Genomic DNA, 18,767 nt, shown 5'->3' on the forward strand with positions numbered 1-18,767 from the left:
GGTGGCAGTTCCCCCGTCCCAAATGCCCCGTGCCATTTCCCCCGAGTGTCGAAATCCCCGTTGTCAAATTCCCCGTCTTGCCTCCCCCGAGCGCCAGCACCCCCGTATGCAATTCCCCCATGTTGCAACTTTTGTGTGCCTCTCTATCCAGTGGCAATCAGTTGATCGAACGACGTTTCATCGACATATCGTTTCATCAAAAGTTTGTTACACCAACTGCTCGGATTAGCTTCCTTTTGTAATAAGTCGCCTGTGTCTGACGCCGCGAGGCGGTGTGGGCGGGTGGTCCGCCTGGATTAACATGGGTCCCTGTGATGCACGTGCGACGAAGCTAGTTTTTTTCACGAAACATGGTGCCGATGAAACGAGTGTCGACGAAACTATACGGACGCCCTTTGATCACCTCCGATGTTCTTTGAAACCAACGCACACTGTTATTCCGTGATCCTGTGTCAGTTCAGTGATTGACAATATTGCAAATTATGGGAGATTTATTAACATGTTAATGTATACAGTTTTGTTGAAGCAATGTCCACTACTTAGATACCGCAATATCGCTGCACCAGCCTCAGGAACTCTTGAATGTTGAGCTCTCCATTGGACAGACGCTGCTCGAGCTTCCTGATGGCTTCGTCCTTCATCTCCCACTTCTTTTGTCGCTTTCGGGCTTGGCCGCCGTTGGATACCTGGAGGAGGGTGACTCTGCTAGTGGCCTAGTCCCGCTTGATGTGCTCCACGAAAGTGTAGACATTGGGGTGCGCTTTCCCGATGGCGTTGTTAATTTTTCTGAAAATAAAAAGCACAAGGATTACAACTCCTGGTAAATAAACATTCTGATTTTTTTATAGCAAATTTATACCATACTGAAAAATGAACTGACCGGTGCCAGGCCTCCTTTAGGTTGTTTGTCCGGGCTCCGCTGTTTTGGTGGTGGTTCCACTGCTGGGTGTCGTAGTTTCCTAAGAGCCAAGTATCCTCGAAGTACAGGATAAATTGTGGGACTCCAAGGGCTGGTGGTGCAGTTGCCTTCAAACCCCGCCAAGCAATACGTACGAACGCTGGCGGGACAAAGGCCAAACTGATTGTCTGGCGTACAAACATCGTTACCGAAGAATCAGCTGGTAAGCCTTGGCAAGTCCGAGTTCTTGAACCTTCCTCCAGATTGCTTGAGCGAAGTGAAAATGGCAACCCTGGTGCCGGATTCCAGGAAAAACGAAAAGAAAAGCCTGGATAAGGGCCAGTTCAAAGTCCGTACGGACAACGCTGAGTGCCAGAGGTGCACGAAGAGAGTCCAACGCCGTCTTGAAGTTCGTGAAGGCCGACACATATACTTCTCGAGACTTCCCAGGTAGAAGAAAGTAGGCGATATTGAAGCGCAAACCCTATTTGACGGCGCTTATTGTGACCAGTTGATAAAACAATGACGGGCAGGAGAAAAACGTGCCATCGATGAACACTTCAACCATTTCCGAAAAATGAAAAAGCAGCTCCTGTGTGCAAAAGCAAAGAACACGGCCTGCACTTATGCTGACGTCGAACAGCAGGAAGCCTCGCTTGTCGAGTGTCTCCGTATGTAGTCTTCCAGGGTTAATCTCGGCCATGTCCCTTGGTAGGCTCGGTTGCTGCTTTCTCTTCTCCCTGTACATGGTGCCCCTCACGCTCTCAAAAGTCGGCAGCTCAGCCATCACCGTCTCGTCAACCTAGAACAAATTGGTCCCGTCACAAACAATGTTCAATCGCGGACACCATGAACACGTATACGCGTGTAATAAAACATAGCATGTAAAGACGAGACAATGTTTTTGCTTACTTGACCCACAAGGCTCAAGATCTCTCTGCTGTACACTTGCGGTGCTGGCAAATGCGGCTCCAACCTAACCCTTTGCTTCAGTGCATTCTTCAGTCGCGCTTCCCGAAGTTGGCTGCTATGAGGTGGATGGTTGTGCTCTGAAACACATAGACGTGATGATGATGAAACGCCGCAGCAGATTTTAGCCTCATTCATTCAGTGCCCTTCAAGCTGAACAGCAATACGAGAGTTTGCGAAAGTAAAAAAGGAAAGTCATTAGCTCACCTTGTGTTGTCTTGACGACTTTTCCGTGCTTCGTGAGAACTGCTGCTTTGCAGTTATTTGTCCAGTATTTGGCACATCTCCAGGCAGTTTTCTCACCTTGGTTCTTCCGCTGAAAGCAATACTTAAATCCGACTAGTACTAAGGCCTCCTTCTCTTTTTCCGTTTTTAAAAATTCGACCCGCATCTCCTGCACCTCAACCTCGTCTGGGAAGCATCCAATGTTGAAAGTTCCTTAAATAGAACTCACCTGGTCGCGTTCGAGGTTTCTTTGTTTTTGTTGACCCTCGGTATGCACTTTTTCTTTCGTCCCGTAACGAGAATCGGGGGCAGAGGACGGGGGGAACTGATAAGGGGATGGGGCCACGGGGTTTTTGGAACCCGGGGGAAATGAGGTCGGGGGAGATAACGCGGGGAATTTGCAGCGGGGATATCGACACGGGGGAATCGGGATTGGGTTATTTCGTGCACCACCCCCATATTTTAACCACCCCTCCACTCCCCTCAAAACTTAAAGGTTCACCTCGCTTCAGGTAGACTACTATTTCGTCCTACACTTTCCATTTTATACAATTTAGTTATGTTTTATTGCAAGATGAAGAACAACCTGCAGGCGAGCACTTAAGAATAAGATTTTTGGGAAAAAATTTGATCATATGATACGGCTAAACAGAAGTTATTTTGTTGCTAATGACAGAACGCGAAAGAATGCTGATGACGTCTTTGTCAAATATAGTTTTGAGGTCGACTACCCTTTTCCTGTGGCCAAGCGAGCGGTACACAGAATGTCAGAAATATTTTATTTATTTATTTATTTATTTATTTTTTGGTGACCCAAAGTCATGCTCATCGCCTTCGCTGGATTGGCTATACAGAACGATAACTACAGCAGAAAGGGTGTTTCATGGCAAAGGATTAATGCTAGCGTCGTTTTCATCGCCACTTTGATTGCCTGCTCCCCTTCTCCCTGTACAAAGTAGCAAGCCGCGACTTACCTCTCAGGTTAACCTTTTCGCCATTTTTTTCCGTTTTCTCTTTTCTCATATTCGCACTATAATTTTCGAGGAGGGTCACACGCTTCCGCCTGACTCGAGAAATAGACAGTACAGATATAAAGAAACAAGTTGAAAATGTATTTATTATTCACGGATTGACCTCTTGGCCAAGTTCAACATTTAACTCGTAGCAATCGCGGCTATGGCATATCAGTGGCGCGTACACTGCGAGCGTAGGGCTGTTTAATAACACTGTAGGCGATACTAGTTTTTTATTTTGATATCGCCAAGTTGTCGCAGAAAAAAGAAGCGTACCTACACATAGGAAGCCTGTAGCTAGAGTAGGCGTTTAAGTACGCTTGAGTCTTTTCATGTAGGTGTCTTTTATGATAATGCAATGAGTGACTCACAAAGGACTCTAATTTGAAGTGAACGTCTTAATTCTTCAACCAATTAACTTAATATTTCGGTACCAGTACTGGGCAATTAAGCTCATTAAAAAATGTCCATCAGGGCAAGTGCACAGCGAAGCACTCACAAACCCGTATCTGGCCAAAAAGGGGTCAGGCAAATACTGTATGTTTTTTTAATATTGATATTTCTAGCTACCAGAGTCTCTTGCAGGAGAGAAAAATTATTTATGACAACAGTTATTTCTGCAAAATTAAAACTTAGATTTGCTGTATTTTAAAATATTACACTAAATAAATAAATCTAAAAAAATTCTTAATGTTTAGTTGTCACAACATATTTGCCTTAGTTAAACAAAAAAGGTCTGGAATGTTCCGTAAATAAAAATATATTCATATTTGCACACCACAAGCCCCTATGAGGGCATATATGCAAACGTTTCAAAAATACGACGGTAATTAAAACACTTTAAAAGATATATATCCATATAATAAATTTTCCCACAATTGCAAGATGTTGCTACGGACGCGCCGTGCCCCCCATTTCCTGCGTGCAAACGTTTTTTTTTTTTTTTACTTCAGGGTTTACGGCGTCAGCTGGTAACCTCAAGCTCTCTGGAAATTGTTGTCGTATCAGCAAACTACTCTGATCTCTCCACGCCCCAAAGTTGGGATTACAGGTCACACATGTAATGTATCGTTTATTGTACTTAAGCGCCTTTTCGTATATCTTATAAAACTATTATCAGCGTTTCTTCGACCATGACTTTCAATGAGTAACATGCCCACTCTACTCCGATCGCGAGGGGGCCTCGCATGTTTCGCATCGACCGGGTGAATAAGCAGAGATTTCGTCGAAGCGACTCTGGAAGCCAGCCACTGCGTCTTCCTGCCGGTTATTTTAAGGAAATATTCGTTTACTGATTTACAAAATTAAAAAAGGGGTCAAATCGGAACTAATAAGAAACCAGCATTCACAGAACACATTGAAACCAACAGCATACACAGAGTCGCTTTCACTGAAGTGTTTACTACACACGCAAATGGTTCTGGAGTTTCGCTTTAATGTTTTCCATTTGATGAGACATTCCTTTCTTAGTTTAATTTTGTCCGAATCATAATCAAAAATACACCCTACTCGCCGTGGTAGATGTTGTAGTAGAATAAAGTGCAGGATATTTTATTTTCACCATCAAGCTTTTTGTCCATTCTGATGTTAGCCTGAGACTGAGGCAGGAAAAGAGGAAGTTTCAAAGTAGAAGAAAAAGGAACAGTCGAGGATACGTCTCTAACACAGCTAAAGACACGTTTATTCGGTCACCCTCTTATATACACTCCACAATCTTCACCACAGAACCTTCGCGACCTCCAAAGCCAAAAGATAACAAAGAACTCATCTCTTTCCACCACAATAATCAAACGACCTTGACAATCCTACAAAGCCCCCTCACCAACACAACCTATCTCCTCTCTCCCGGAAGACGATCGACCTTCGCGTACATAGCACACCCTCCTCCTCTCCTCCCCGGCCCACAATCCCGAAACAACCCGGCAACAAAAGATACCAATCCACCTGATCCAAACCAAAGACACAAAGGAGGAAACCACTTACACCCTTTCACAATCAACAACCACTTAACAAAACTCTCAAATCCGCAAGAAGGTTTTTGCACTGCTGCTAAGCTGTAACGACACTTGACTAATGCAGTTGCCCATTGATTTCATTCTTATTGTTTCCTTTACAACCCTTTTGATGTTGTTTACTTCCCTGTGTATTATTTCTGTTTCGGACCAGCGTGGTATACAATTATTACATTCTTGAACATGTTTCGCTATTTCCGAATCAGTCGCGTTGTTTTTTACATTTCTTTTGTGTTCAGTCAATCTATCATTTATACACCTCGACGTTTGACCCACATACTTAAAACCACATTCCAGGGGAATTTCGTATACCACTCCATTATCACACGGAATAGACTTTTCTCGATGCATTTTTGTGCATTCCCTTACACTTTTGTGGAAGGGCGTGAGCTTACTCAATTTATAGTCGGAACTAAAAACCAGACCAACATCGAACTTTTTTGCACAAGCCTTCAAGTTGTGAGAAATTTTGTGATAGTACGGAATTACAGTAGTTCTATGTTTTGGCCTTTACTTTGGTTCTGCTCTACATTTGTCTGCGAATTTTACGGATAACTGTTTCCCTACGAATTCATCCTGATAACCAGCACTGTTTAGCCTTCTCCACTGCCTTTTCACTGATTCAGCCAAGAAATGAGTACATGATCTGTCCATTGCATTTGTGATTAAAGACCTGACAATACCTGCTTTGACTGTTTTTGACGCCCTTCGACAAGAGTGTAAGGGAATGCACAAAAATGCATCGAGAAAAGTCTTTTCCGTGTGATAATGGAGTGGTATACGAAATTCCCCTGGAATGTGGTTTTAAGTATGTGGGTCAAACGTCGAGGTGTATAAATGATAGATTGACTGAACACAAAAGAAATGTAAAAAACAACGCGACTGATTCGGAAATAGCGAAACATGTTCAAGAATGTAATAATTGCATACCACGCTGGTCCGAAACAGAAATAATACACAGGGAAGTAAACGACATCAAAAGGGTTGTAAAGGAAACAATAAGAATGAAATCAATGGGCAACTGCATTAGTCAAGTGTCGTTACAGCTTAGCAGCAGTGCAAAAACCTTCTTGCGGACAGAGCTGGCCAAATTACTCATATTTTGTAATTAAATTACATTACTAATTACTTTGCTGAAAATTGCTGAAATGTAATGAAATTACATTACAAATTACCACAGCCAGAAAGTAATTAATTACCATTACAAATTACTTTTAAAAGTAATGACATTACTTTAGCATTACTTTTGTATACTTTTGAATATAAAGGAGCTATTGATAACTTCCTTTTACAGATAACTTTATTTACATTATTTACACAGCTGATGGCACACAGCTAGAACTCTCTGTTGCATGTTTACCGATGGATAGAGGAACGCACGCGACTGATCCGTTTCCCACCCCAACCCGGACAAATATTTTTGGAGATGACTGAGGACCCTACGCGGATTATCTCTAGGAGGGGGGAGAACAATTGTCATTGCTCGCAAAATCGCGTCGAGGGCCGTTCCACCAGGGGCCTTAGTTCGACCTACTTCACCTCCTTCGTTTCCCGAGAATGTCGAGCAGAAAAGCTCGAATGGAAGGCACTTACCAGCCCTATTTCTCACAGTGGAAGATAACACAGAGAGGGTACGCAGTATGCATCAGAAAAAGTAAGCGGAAACTTTCAAGAGGGGCCAGAAAACGTCGAATGCAAACCGCAAAACATAGGTAGAGAATCGCGCTGAGCGGGTTTTCATAGTTCAAGAAAGTGGCAGAAAATGTCTAGCTGATAGCGGGCGCGAGAGTCGCACCAGCCGCATTAGCATCAGCAACATAGCGGCGGCCAAAGAGAGTTTTTTGGAAAGGTGTAGAGGAAAAAGAAAAAGTAAAATAAAAAGAAAAGCGCTCTTGTGTATTGTGGACACAAAAAAAATATGCGTGGTGCGAAAAAGTAATTAGGTAATTTAATTACAATTACCGTCGCTGGAGTAATTCATTACATTACTAAATTACCTGCTACAAAAAGTAATGAATTACATTACTAATTGCTGGAACAAGTAATTAAATTACTATAATTTCATTACAGTAATTGCATTACTGCCAGCTCTGCTTGCGGATTTGAGAGTTTTGTTAAGTGGTTGTTGATTGTGAAAGGGTGTAAGTGGTTTCCTCCTTTGTGTCTTTGGTTTGGATCAGGTGGATTGGTATCTTTTGTTGCCGGGTTGTTTCGGGATTGTGGGCCGGGGAGGAGAGGAGGAGGGTGTGCTATGTACGCGAAGGTCGATCGTCTTCCGGGAGAGAGGAGATAGGTTGTGTTGGTGAGGGGGCTTTGTAGGATTGTCAAGGTCGTTTGATTATTGTGGTGGAAAGAGATGAGTTCTTTGTTATCTTTTGGCTTTGGAGGTCGCGAAGGTTCTGTGGTGAAGATTGTGGAGTGTATATAAGAGGGTGACCGAATAAACTTGTCTTTAGCTGTGTTAGAGACGTATCCTCGACTGTTCCTTTTTCTTCTACTTTGAAACTTCCTCTTTTCCTGCCTCAGTCTCAAGCTAACATCAGAATGGTTAATTTCCACCAGCTCGCCTGCGCACTCACTACAATAAGCTTTTTGTACTGGGGTAGAGAACAGCACACCACCTTCCGAGCGCTTCGACATTCTCAGCGCTCAGAATGTTTGTTGGCCCGACTACGCGTGCCACATTCGGTTTCAAACTTTGGTAAAATGTTCTACTACAAATATCGCTTCACCAAATAAACACGAGTAAAACCGGCTTTGCGGCGTGTTACCCAAATCAGCGCAGGAAGCGAGCTGACAAGCCGAGGAATCCGAGATCTGCGCGGTCTGTCCCAGTCTGTCCTACCCGTGACGTCACAAACGATGATGATGATAGCTAGAGGAGCTCTCCCTTTAGTCCAGATACGCCGGCAATATGGTTGGAGGTCACCAAAAATGCGGCTAATTAAAAAAAAGACAAAAAGACGCACTTAGGAAATCGAGGGCGCCCCTTTGATCTATCGCCCAAACGTCCCGTTTGCCGACGCATCCGCGCACGGCGCGACGAAATTTACAAACTGCGTCGTTAGTTTAAGGCGCACACGACGGTGTTTTTGAGACTCCGTGGTGCCTTTTTATACGCTACGACGAAATTTTTAAGACGATGTTACTGTCAGCTTTCCTATCCGATGCGGTCCGCTCCAATACCCCTCTACGACACGCTCCGCTGCGGTCCGCTCCAATACCCCACGCTCCGCTGATGATATGTGGCCCGCTCCATTATCAGCTATGGCCACTTTGCAGCTATCCTATGTTGCCCACTACGATATCTGCTGCGTCCCGTTCAGGAGCGGCGGAAAAAATCTCACCGGAGAAAAGCTCACCGCAAAACCGGCAGATGCGGAGAAAAGCTCACCGGCATTTGAGCGGATGCAGAAAAAAGCTCACCGATTTAAAAAAAAAAAACTGTTAACTTAGCGGATTGTCTGTCACAAGTTGCAAATTAACACAATTAGAATTCGTCACTTCATTAAAGATAAGTGTCCTCTTTTTGTAAGATTCTTGAAGTTTATTTGGCATATTTACTAATTCCTCAGAAATTAGTAATCACCCATTTTGTATATTATTCTATACGCACACTCCAAGGTTTCAAACACAACTGAAATTTTATTTTCCAAAACCTGGACAAACAGGAAAAAAGTTCAAGAAATCGAACGGATAATGGGACGGGAAGACCCCCAAGGACACCTCTTTCTACAAACGTACATTCCGTTAGTCACCAGGACAATAATGGCCTCCCGCGACATCCTTCTCCTCTCTTATCTTAGAACTCTGTCATCCCGACCGAAAACGAACAAGTCTCGCATTCCTTTTTCGAGTTAGTCTCCTTTTATGTTTGGGGCGTGTTTGCTTTTGTGTGCGTTAGTCGGTATAGACCGACACGCTGTTTACAAACAAGCCCGCATTCGCCCACACCAGGTGTGGGCATTGCGCAAGCGCAGAAACCAGATTCGCATAAGGTGACGCTTCTGCGCATGCGCCGTGGCGACAACAGCGCCACCGCAGGAGCATGACGTCAGAGCCGCGTGCTGGTCTTGAGGGTGGGGGTACACTGTGAAGTGGGCGAGGAGGTCTTTTGAATTGTGACGAAGGTCTGTGACATGTATAAAAGACGATGGTTCTTAAATAAATTTCAAGCTGTGTTGGAGACTTCGTTGTTCTGTCCGTTTTTTTTTTTTATTTTCCTAAGTCTAGGGTTACTATGGATTTCATTCATCAGCTCGCCTGCGTTTTTTACCTTTCCTCACAACTTTTCTTTCCGGAAACTTGTAGACACTGAAGGACAGCAGTTTTCACAGCCTAAGAAATTGCCGAAGTTCCTGATCCAAACAAAACCAAGACTTATTAATAGCGTTTTCGTGACGTAGTATTGCGAGCGATTCCATTATCAAACGCTTGTGGTCATCTTTTCCCCTTTCTTTTACTCACATCCCACAACGGAATACAATTATTTTATAGTCGAAATCTATATTTGTGAAAAGAGGTTTTTTCCTTCCCCTTATCCGTTCGTTTTTTTTTCGTATTTAACCAGGTTTTGGAAAATAAAACTTCAGCTGTGCATGACACTTCTGAGTGTGTGTGTCGTTACCTGCAGTCTCGTTTTTTTTAAAATAATTTTTAATGTACATTAGCTCATTTGCCCCCCTACATTTATTTCATAAAGCTACGTCGGTTCTTTCTCATATTTTATTATGTTAAGCCTCCACGCCTGCTTATCGGGTACGCTGAAATAATTTTTTCTCTGAATATTCATTTCTGTTTTTGCTCCAAAGCACGCGAAATAAACGCCGAGGAGTCAGCTTGGGGAGAGACAATGAAGGAGGGTGAACGGTGAGAATTGGACAATCCACAGTGCCAGGACAAGCCGCGCACAAAAGGCGAAGCCCTACAACTGAATAGGCAGCCGGCAACGGCCAGGCGGCGCCAGCAGGGTGAGAGCGCACGGTTATACCCAATCTCGTTGTAACTTGGCAAACGGCGAACGATAAGTTCCACATTGCGTGCCGAATGCTTCGAAATGCGAGACGTATACGAGTGCAACGCACACATATTGGAGCATGACGCAGCGAAAAGCCTGATACTTCTTCGGAGTTGAGGCGCGCTCCTGTGATACGCAGTCACGCTCCGATTGGCCCGCCAGGGCCGTAGCTCTCGCTCTACTGGCACGTTACACGATCACGGCTTCCTGGGATACCCAGTATTTCTTGCTTCGGACACTAGGCTCAGCGGCGCCATCAGAGTAATAGCTCACGTTTGAACAATGCAGCCGCCACTCCCAGGGGTACCCAATATTTCTTGCTTCAGTCGCTAGATGGCGCCAAACCAAACAGCATTGCAGGTTGCCTATACCCTAAGCGATTGATTTTTCACGCGTTTTTTAAGTACCTTCGTGACATGTTTGGACACAACAGTGAAATAGGCTTCTCGAATGAATCTGGTTTCTCAGAGAAGTTTTTATCTTTTACGCGTCTTTTTTACCCTTTATTTTTGTTTCACGATGTTTGGGCCTATTGTCCGCATTAAGCGGACTTTTTTCTTCTTCTTTATTTGATCGCTCCAACGTTTCTTGCACATGACGCAGCACACGGCAGCAGGAGCAGACTGAAGGCGCAAGAATGAGAGGAGGTCACCGGCGGACAGTAGCAGGACGGTGAGGGGAGGATTGGGTATAGAAGGTCAAGATTGTGATCGACGCGCGATACTACATTTTGAAAATGCGTAAAGGTCGATACGCCACGTGTCGCTAAAGTCTGGAACTAAACTGCCGTGTCCCCGAAAGTTGGACTTGATTATTCCAATCTTTCGCTCTCTCAATTGCGTTTTTATAGGCCACCCTCCTATTTATGAGTGAGCTAGAGCTGACTTTCTCAAAGTGATTGTGTATGCATCACCTGTTTAGTGGGTGATTTTATTATAGATACACTAAACACAAATAATACCATCGTATGTGACTATTAAACATTCTGTCCACCTCTGGTTTAGAATGTGTGATTACTGCCCCAACGAGAGAACTCCTAGGCACTAAACCAGTCTTTTCCTGCATCGACCATATATCCATACGAGCGCCAAGCCCCCGGGTGGATAGCGCTGTGATTCATGAAAATCTTGCAGGTCACTACTTTGTTGGTTGCCGAGTAACACGACTCAGCGTCCACTCTGGAACCTAAAATTTCTAATTAGGTCAAAATCATTGATACTGCATTGCTCGACAAATCAATTACCTCATATGACTGGGACGGCTTCCTAGGCTCTGTCAAGAATGAATATTTATCCACGGTTCGTGCAGGCCCTTCACTCTTTAACTGAGGCTTCTAAACGTACTGTTATTTTGAAAAAGCGCAGTCTACAACGCAAATGGCTCAACTTTAATATCCTGGAAAAAAATAAGGAAAAGGATATTTTGTGGAGTCGGTGTAGAAAGTCTCCAAATAAAATAAACTTGAGAAATGAATTTTGGCATGCTAGAAACAAAGTCAACGAAATAATTCGCTGCGCAAAAAGACCGTATTTCAAATCAAAATATCAGGAGGCCAAGCGTAGCTTCTCTTAGATATGGTCATTAATTAATCAATTCCGATGCACTGGTACTGCGCGATCTATTGATCAAACTATCGAACAAAATTTCGGCGCACTGTCATCATCTTTAGTTGAAGCTTTCAACAGCCTCTTTGCTACGTACTCTAGTGTGAGTCGAAAGAATGATGACCACTCTTGCACTTTGCACAACACATCACTAGTATCAGCTTTTCTTCCCACAATAGAGAAAACAGATTTTCATTCTCTTCTGTTTGATTTCAAAACTAACAAGTCACCCAGGGTTGATGGCATTTGCAAGTATGACCTCCGAAAAAACTTCACAAGGATTAAGAATGTTCTTTTAGTTTATAAATGGTTTCATTACGTGTGGTACCATACCCACTGGCCTCAAAGTAGCAATTGGTAAGACTTCGTTTTAAATGAGGAATACGATTTAAAGTTGAAAACTATCGCCCTATATTAATATTGCCCAATATAGGACAATTACTTGAAAAACACATATTTCAATCGATGAGCAGCTTTATTGATAAGCCCGGTATCTTTACGTCAACTCTAAAAGGCATTATCACTGGACGAGGCACCCAACCAGCTCTGGATGACTTCGCTGATTATTTGTACTTATCCTTAAAAAAACATGTTCGCTTGTGCTCTATTTCTTGATGCATCTAAAGCCTTTTATACTGTTAGCCACCAATTGCTTCTAAGAAAGTGACAGAATTTAGGGTTTTGTTGTCTGTTTTTTTCTTTACTAGAAAGCTTCCTTTCTGATAGGCCCAACCTGTAGTAATCGGAGACTTTAAAAGCTCTCGTATTTCTTTAAAGGCGGGGGTCCCTCAGGGTTCTATTCTTTCACCTTTGCTCTTTAATATTTTTGTGAACGATATGGCCCATGTTATAAATGGATGCAAAATTTACCAATATGCCGACGATAACCTCTTTGTCGCGCGTCATATTGATTTCTCTGATTCGCTCAACGCATTCCAGGTCAACTCCACGCATTTATTGAATCGCTTTACGAATTACCTTCTAGACATTAACAGTTCTAAAACAAAAGCTTGTCTGTTTTCACAACCCCTTCAAAAACACCGGGGTAATGTGCAGTGCTTTCTCCATGCATCAAGCTGCAATCCTTGTAATTGTGTATCCATCGTATCAGTTGACCATGTAAAATACCTAGGCGTATATTTTGATTATGATATATCATGTAACTCACACATGTCTTACCTTTGTGGTAAACTACGATCTATTGCCTGTACGCTCTTTAACACTCTAGTTTTTCTGCCTGTCGGTATTCGATTTCTTATTGTGCACGCGCTTGCTTACAGTATATTCCGTTATGGTTTAACGGTGTACGGTAACTGTTCAGGACGGTGGCAAGGGAAAATTGATATTTTACTTAACTAGTGTTGCATATAATACGGATTTGTCTAACCGCGCTGACATCTTTAAAAACCTCAAACTACCGAATTTTTGTTCTCTGTTTATTCAGACCGTGGTGCATCGTTACTCTTGGAACAGTGATTTCAAAACACAAGTTATTTCATCTCGCACATTGCGTCGCTTCTCTTGTTTTGAAGTGAAGCTTTGTTCCACTCGATATGGCAAATGCATGCAAGAACATTATGTCCCGTTTTTGTTCAACGCCCTCCCGGACTCGATTTACCAAGTTACATCATTGAAGACGCTGAAACAAGAACTCAAGTTCTTGAATTTGGACACTAGCTAACTGCCTTTTCAGGAGATGTGTATATACTGCTTGTGAGATATTAGTTTTGTGCTAGTTGTGTGGTAATTTAAATGTTAATTTTTTAATTTTCTTAATTTTTTTATTGTGTGTTAGTTTTATTTTATCTTTGTACCTAGGCAGACAGATATGTCCTTTTTCTAGGGTGTCACACAAGCCTTCATTACACAAGCCTTCATTGGCTTTGATGTACCCGTATTCACATCCTACTTCTCTCGTATTAATGGGTAAATAAATTATTATCAATAATATAATATTATTATTATTATGAACTAAATGAACTATATTCTCCTTTTTATTTTCATTTCTACACAAAAGCTTATTGCTTGACTCCCACGTTTTCAAAATTTCAGGTCTATTTTTTTTTTTTTGCCTTGGCGCCGGTTTTTTTTTTTTTTTTTTTTATCTACACAAACTTCTTTGCTTTGCTTTTTTCCGAGATATAACTATTCCCTGAAGAACTCTTCGAACCTTGAAGCCTGTGTCGTAGAAAAACGCAAACAAGTGTGTCAGTGTTTTTTTTTTTTTGTTTTTTGTTTTTTCTTGTACGACAACGATTGCTAATTCTTTCCAGCCACATCTTCGAGGAGCACTTTTCTAATCGCTTTGGTGCTGTGCATATGACAACGTGCGCGAGTGTATGCATTTTGTATTTACTTCATTTTTTATATCGTAACTTTTCCACGTTTCAAAAACTACACTGTGTTTCCAACGAAACTGGAATATTTCAATACTCGTTATTTTTTTTAAATTTTGTTTATTGAGTTGCATTTTTTACTCCTGTTTGCTTTTTTCTTAATGAAATCTCTAGGCCTGGTCTTACAAGCCCTCGGTGGCTTTGACCAGTCCGACATCAAGTCTGCAAGATCTGCATTCCTAAATGAAATATATTATTAGTATTATTGATATTATTATTATTTAGGTTTTAAGCTTTATCCGCACAAGCCAGTTTTGGCTTTGGCAGACCCAAATCATACTTCGTGGCGTCCGAAAAAATTATAAACCTTCATTAATATTATTAGGAAGGGAAGAAGAAATCTCCGGAGAGCGGTCGGTCTTTTCGAGTGCACTCCGCATTCTAAGCAGAAACTCAACAGCCATCAGCCAGTCCGAAACTCAAGAAAAAGCCCAGGGAATTCGACGGCAACGATCCTCAAGCCAAATCAGGTCACCAGAGTTTTTGCTGGCTCTAGTTCCCGGGAAGGCTTCCGCAGCATCTAAATTCCCGGCTTTCGCTTTCGCTTTAATAGCGCAGCGCAGCTCATCTAGCGCTACATTTTTTGCGGTGAGCTGAAAAACGTTTCTCTTCCATCTGCGCGAACCTTCTGACCTAGTGCAAGGGGGACTACAGTGAGCACCTCTCGAAACAGCATGAAAGTGGCAATGACTGGCTGACCGCTGAACCAAGCCCGGGCTCCATTTTGAATATCTCGCCTGCTGACTTTTAAATGAAGCTTCCATCGATTCTCGGTTCGTCCGAGCGCTGCGAATTTTCCCCAACAACCCCAGCATTCGTCGTATTGAGTCCAACTGTACTACATTGTGCGGCGTCACGTGAGCAAGAATTGGCAAAAATCTTCTTGCTAGCAGCTGGATTAATCTTCTTTTCATCAAGCGCACACTAGAGCCGGCAGATCTTCGTTGGTGGTCACGGTAAACACAGTAAGGGCTCATTCACACTGGAAGCGGATCCGCGTTCGCAAAGCGGTTGCGAACGCGGTTGTATAAGGATTCAGTACAATTGCACGCGCACACGATGACATCAAATGCGCGTGCAATTGCACTGGATCTTTATACAACCGCTTTCGCAACCGCTTCGCGAACGCGGATCCGCTTCCAGTGTGAATGGGGGGTAACAGTACTCTGACTTTGCGGCTGAGCCTGGAAGGGTGTTTCTTGCTTGCTTTAAAGATGATTCTTTTTTCCCGCTTCTATCTTCAACTTCGTCGTAAAGTAAACATTATGGCAGGGTCTGAGATTTGAGCTCAATGCTCCGATTAGGTTCCAAAAACACTGTCACTTTATGAAATGTGCGGATTGCGCGCTGGCCTACCATTTACGAAAGAAATGTTCCGGTGTCTCGGAAGGCACATTCAAAGGAATGTGTGCCGCCGCAAAACATGAGAAATGGCGCTGTCTCGGATGCCGGGGAGAATTGTCTAAATCAAACCTTGAAGGCAATCTTACTCCGTCGTCTCAAGTGTATCCCATTGCCCTTTTGGTAGAGCTATCGACGGTGAATAAAAAACGACCTTCTGCTTGCGTGGAAGGACACCGTTGATTCCCTTCATGAACTACACCCGAAGGTCGACGTTTTATTACCAACGAAGCAGGTGGTCGCCACAATGCGCCGCATACGATGCAGGAGTCAATTAGCTTTGTCTCGTCACAGTATGACTCCCTTGTGACATCAGTTAAATCACGCGCCACAATAATCAAGGGGCTACACGTTGAAACGTGTTCCTTGCACTTCATTGTGTCTGACCAGGCACGTGATATCCAACAGCTGAAAACAAATCAGAATGACACAAGGCAATCTAATCATCTCTCCAGCTTAGGGGTGCTCGGCATCTCATTTTCGATCTAGGAGAACATTATGAATCTTCTAACTTGGCTTGCCCAACAAGTCAACATTGAGGGTTTTCACCCGGCACATATCGTTGCTGCACATGGTTTGCCAGTTCACTCTGGCGCAGTGCCACCCGTCCTAATCCAGTTCTAGTCTGTATCTATTAAGGAGCGCTAGATGGGCCACCGGGGACGCCTGGGTTACGTACCTCATGATGATTCCCATCCTCGAATATATTTTAACGAATATCTCAGAGAATCCAATGCAAGCTATTTTGGATGGCAGGAACCAGAAGGAAGGAAAGTAATGTTAAGTTTGTATGGGTCCGACACGGAAAAATCTGCGCCAAACAGAGCCAGAACTCTCCCCTCCTCCACATCACTGACACTGGTGCACTGGTTCAAACCACTTGGACATCGATGAGTAGCTTTCTTACAACTTGTTACTCGATTCCAGATTGTAATTCATTTAATCATATTTTAGGTCCAATTTCTAGTCATTCCTTAACAACCATTCATGTTAATCTTAGAAGCTTAAGAAAGCATTGGGAAAAGTTCCGAATAGCCGTAAACAACTTAGTTCCAGCTGCAGGTATGTTTGTTTTACCGAGATTGATGTGTCAGCTTTTAAATTTAATCAGTTTATCTTGAATGGGTATAATGCATTTTTTACACGCGTGCCAATCGTAGCGGCGGTGTATTGTTAGTATATTAAAGAGAAATGGCTATCGCCGAGTTCAAATCTCTCTTTCAATATGCAAAATTAGTGGCCATCAAACATTCGTCCTGGACATTCTCTTTATTCTTGTTGGCAGCGTACAGGCCACCTTCGGAAAACCCTTCGCTTTTTCTGGCAGAACTGGACATTGCCCTCAAATACTTGCGGTCAAAAGTGCAATTTGGTTTAGTAGGGGACCTGAATATTGACACATTGGAGCCTAACTAATGTGCAGTTTGTGACTATTTAAGTTTGCTGTCAGACTATGGATTTTAAAATACCATTAACATCCCAACAATAGAAAAAGTTATGTCTGGTAGGTTGGTAGTTTCTTGCATCGATCACATAAATATCAGAGCCCCAGATGTACTTGGGAAAACCGATGTCATTCGTCAAAAGCTTTCTGATCACTACTCGGTAGGTTTTCACTTGGAACATCAACTTGCTGTACAGAAATATAGTAGAAGAAGCTGCGCATGTGTAATTATAACATATACCATAAAACTTGACGCTTTAGGTGCAGTTTTCAACTGGAATGACTTCCTGAAATCTACACAACCTTGTAATGTATTCCCTGCTTTTGTTGCAAGTCTTGAGTCTTTTTATAAGGCCTCCCTGAAAGTAGTAAATTTCAAAAATCGATCAGATAAGCCTTCGGTTGACATGAATATCTTGAGAGCCATTAAGGATAAAGAGGCGTTAATAATAATAGCTTTATTTTTCAACAGTGAGGTAGCGTGTTTGTGGGTGCTTGGGAAGAAAGCTGTTAAAACAGCTTGACTGATCCCGAGCCCCCATAAGCGTAACAACAGCGGAAAAAGTCCACAGAAAAATGATATTATACATCAACAAGATGCTCAAAACCGAGAAGTCACAGTAGAGATAGCATTGATATAACGAAAAATGAAGATATAAGCATGCCACTCAAGTTTGATCGGTTTGGCTAAGAATTATTATGTTCCTTCGGTTACCTGGGCAGACATATTTTCAAGTTCTATGCGTTGCACACAAAAATAGTTGAGAGTGTTTGGGAGGGTAAACGCCGCGGTTTGAAGGCCGTAATTAGTCGTAAGAAATGGGACTTCTTAAGGTGCTGTGACTTTCGTTGTATATGCATATGCATTATTGTTAAAGTCAGATACCCTGACTTAAAGGAAAAAGTAAAAGAAACTTAAAAGGAATTTGGAGCTAAGAGGACAATTCGGTTGCGCGACAAGGAAAGTAAATGTGATGATCCGATCCTCAAACCGTTATTACTTCCAAGAAAAGCTTTTCTTGAAAAGAGGTCCACTCCACGAGAAACCTGGGACTTAGCGAATTTCAAGGATGGACATCTAGGCAACCCATAAATGCCTTCCTACTGAAGTATTTCGGTTCGGAACTGCAGTTAACTATTAATGACTTCCTCAAGCTCTTTGCGACATCATCGGAAACCGCCAGATATTCTGAAGTGGCATCAACTGCTTCTAGTCATGTTGACAAAATATCTCCATCTACTTTTTTGCTGCCAATCAATAAACACACATTCCGACCAATTTCATTTGGTATCAAGCGGAGAATGTCTCCAGGTACCAATGGCATACGAGTTGGATACCGCCGCCGACATTTTGAAACTATCAAAAGTGTCATTCTTTTTATAATGTTTAGTGTCTTGTCATTTTGCAACATTCCTGCTGGCTTAAAAACCGCACTCGTAAAACCACTCTCCAAGTGGAGAACACCAAGTCGGCTGGACTGCTATCTCCCCATCTCAATCTTACCGTGTATAGGCGAAATACTGGACAAACGCATGTTCAATATAATGACTAGTTTCGTCGACACGTCTGAACTTTTATCAGACAGCAAATACGCTTTCAAAGCTGAACGAGGCACTCAGTCCCTGATTTAGGATTTCACCGATCTCATACACACTGTATTTGATAATAACCTATTTGCGTGTGCCCTTTTTCTAGTTTTTCGAGATGTTGCTAAAGCGTTCGATACGGTCAGCCATAAGTTGCTCCTTCAGAAACTTTATAACTTTGGCTTCCTCTGTTCATTTTTT

The 18,767-nt window shown here is 42.7% G+C and overlaps 1 pseudogene; it reads right to left on the bottom strand.

The window, feature by feature from the left end:
• Positions 1 to 489: 489 nt before the first annotated feature.
• LOC121833006 lies at positions 490 to 1,101 on the bottom strand (annotated as a pseudogene).
• Positions 1,102 to 18,767: the final 17,666 nt, after the last annotated feature.

The sequence above is a fragment of the Ixodes scapularis genome, unplaced genomic scaffold (assembly GCF_016920785.2).
Source record: "Ixodes scapularis isolate PalLabHiFi unplaced genomic scaffold, ASM1692078v2 PGA_scaffold6__148_contigs__length_123643588, whole genome shotgun sequence".
NCBI lineage: Eukaryota > Metazoa > Arthropoda > Arachnida > Ixodida > Ixodidae > Ixodes > Ixodes scapularis.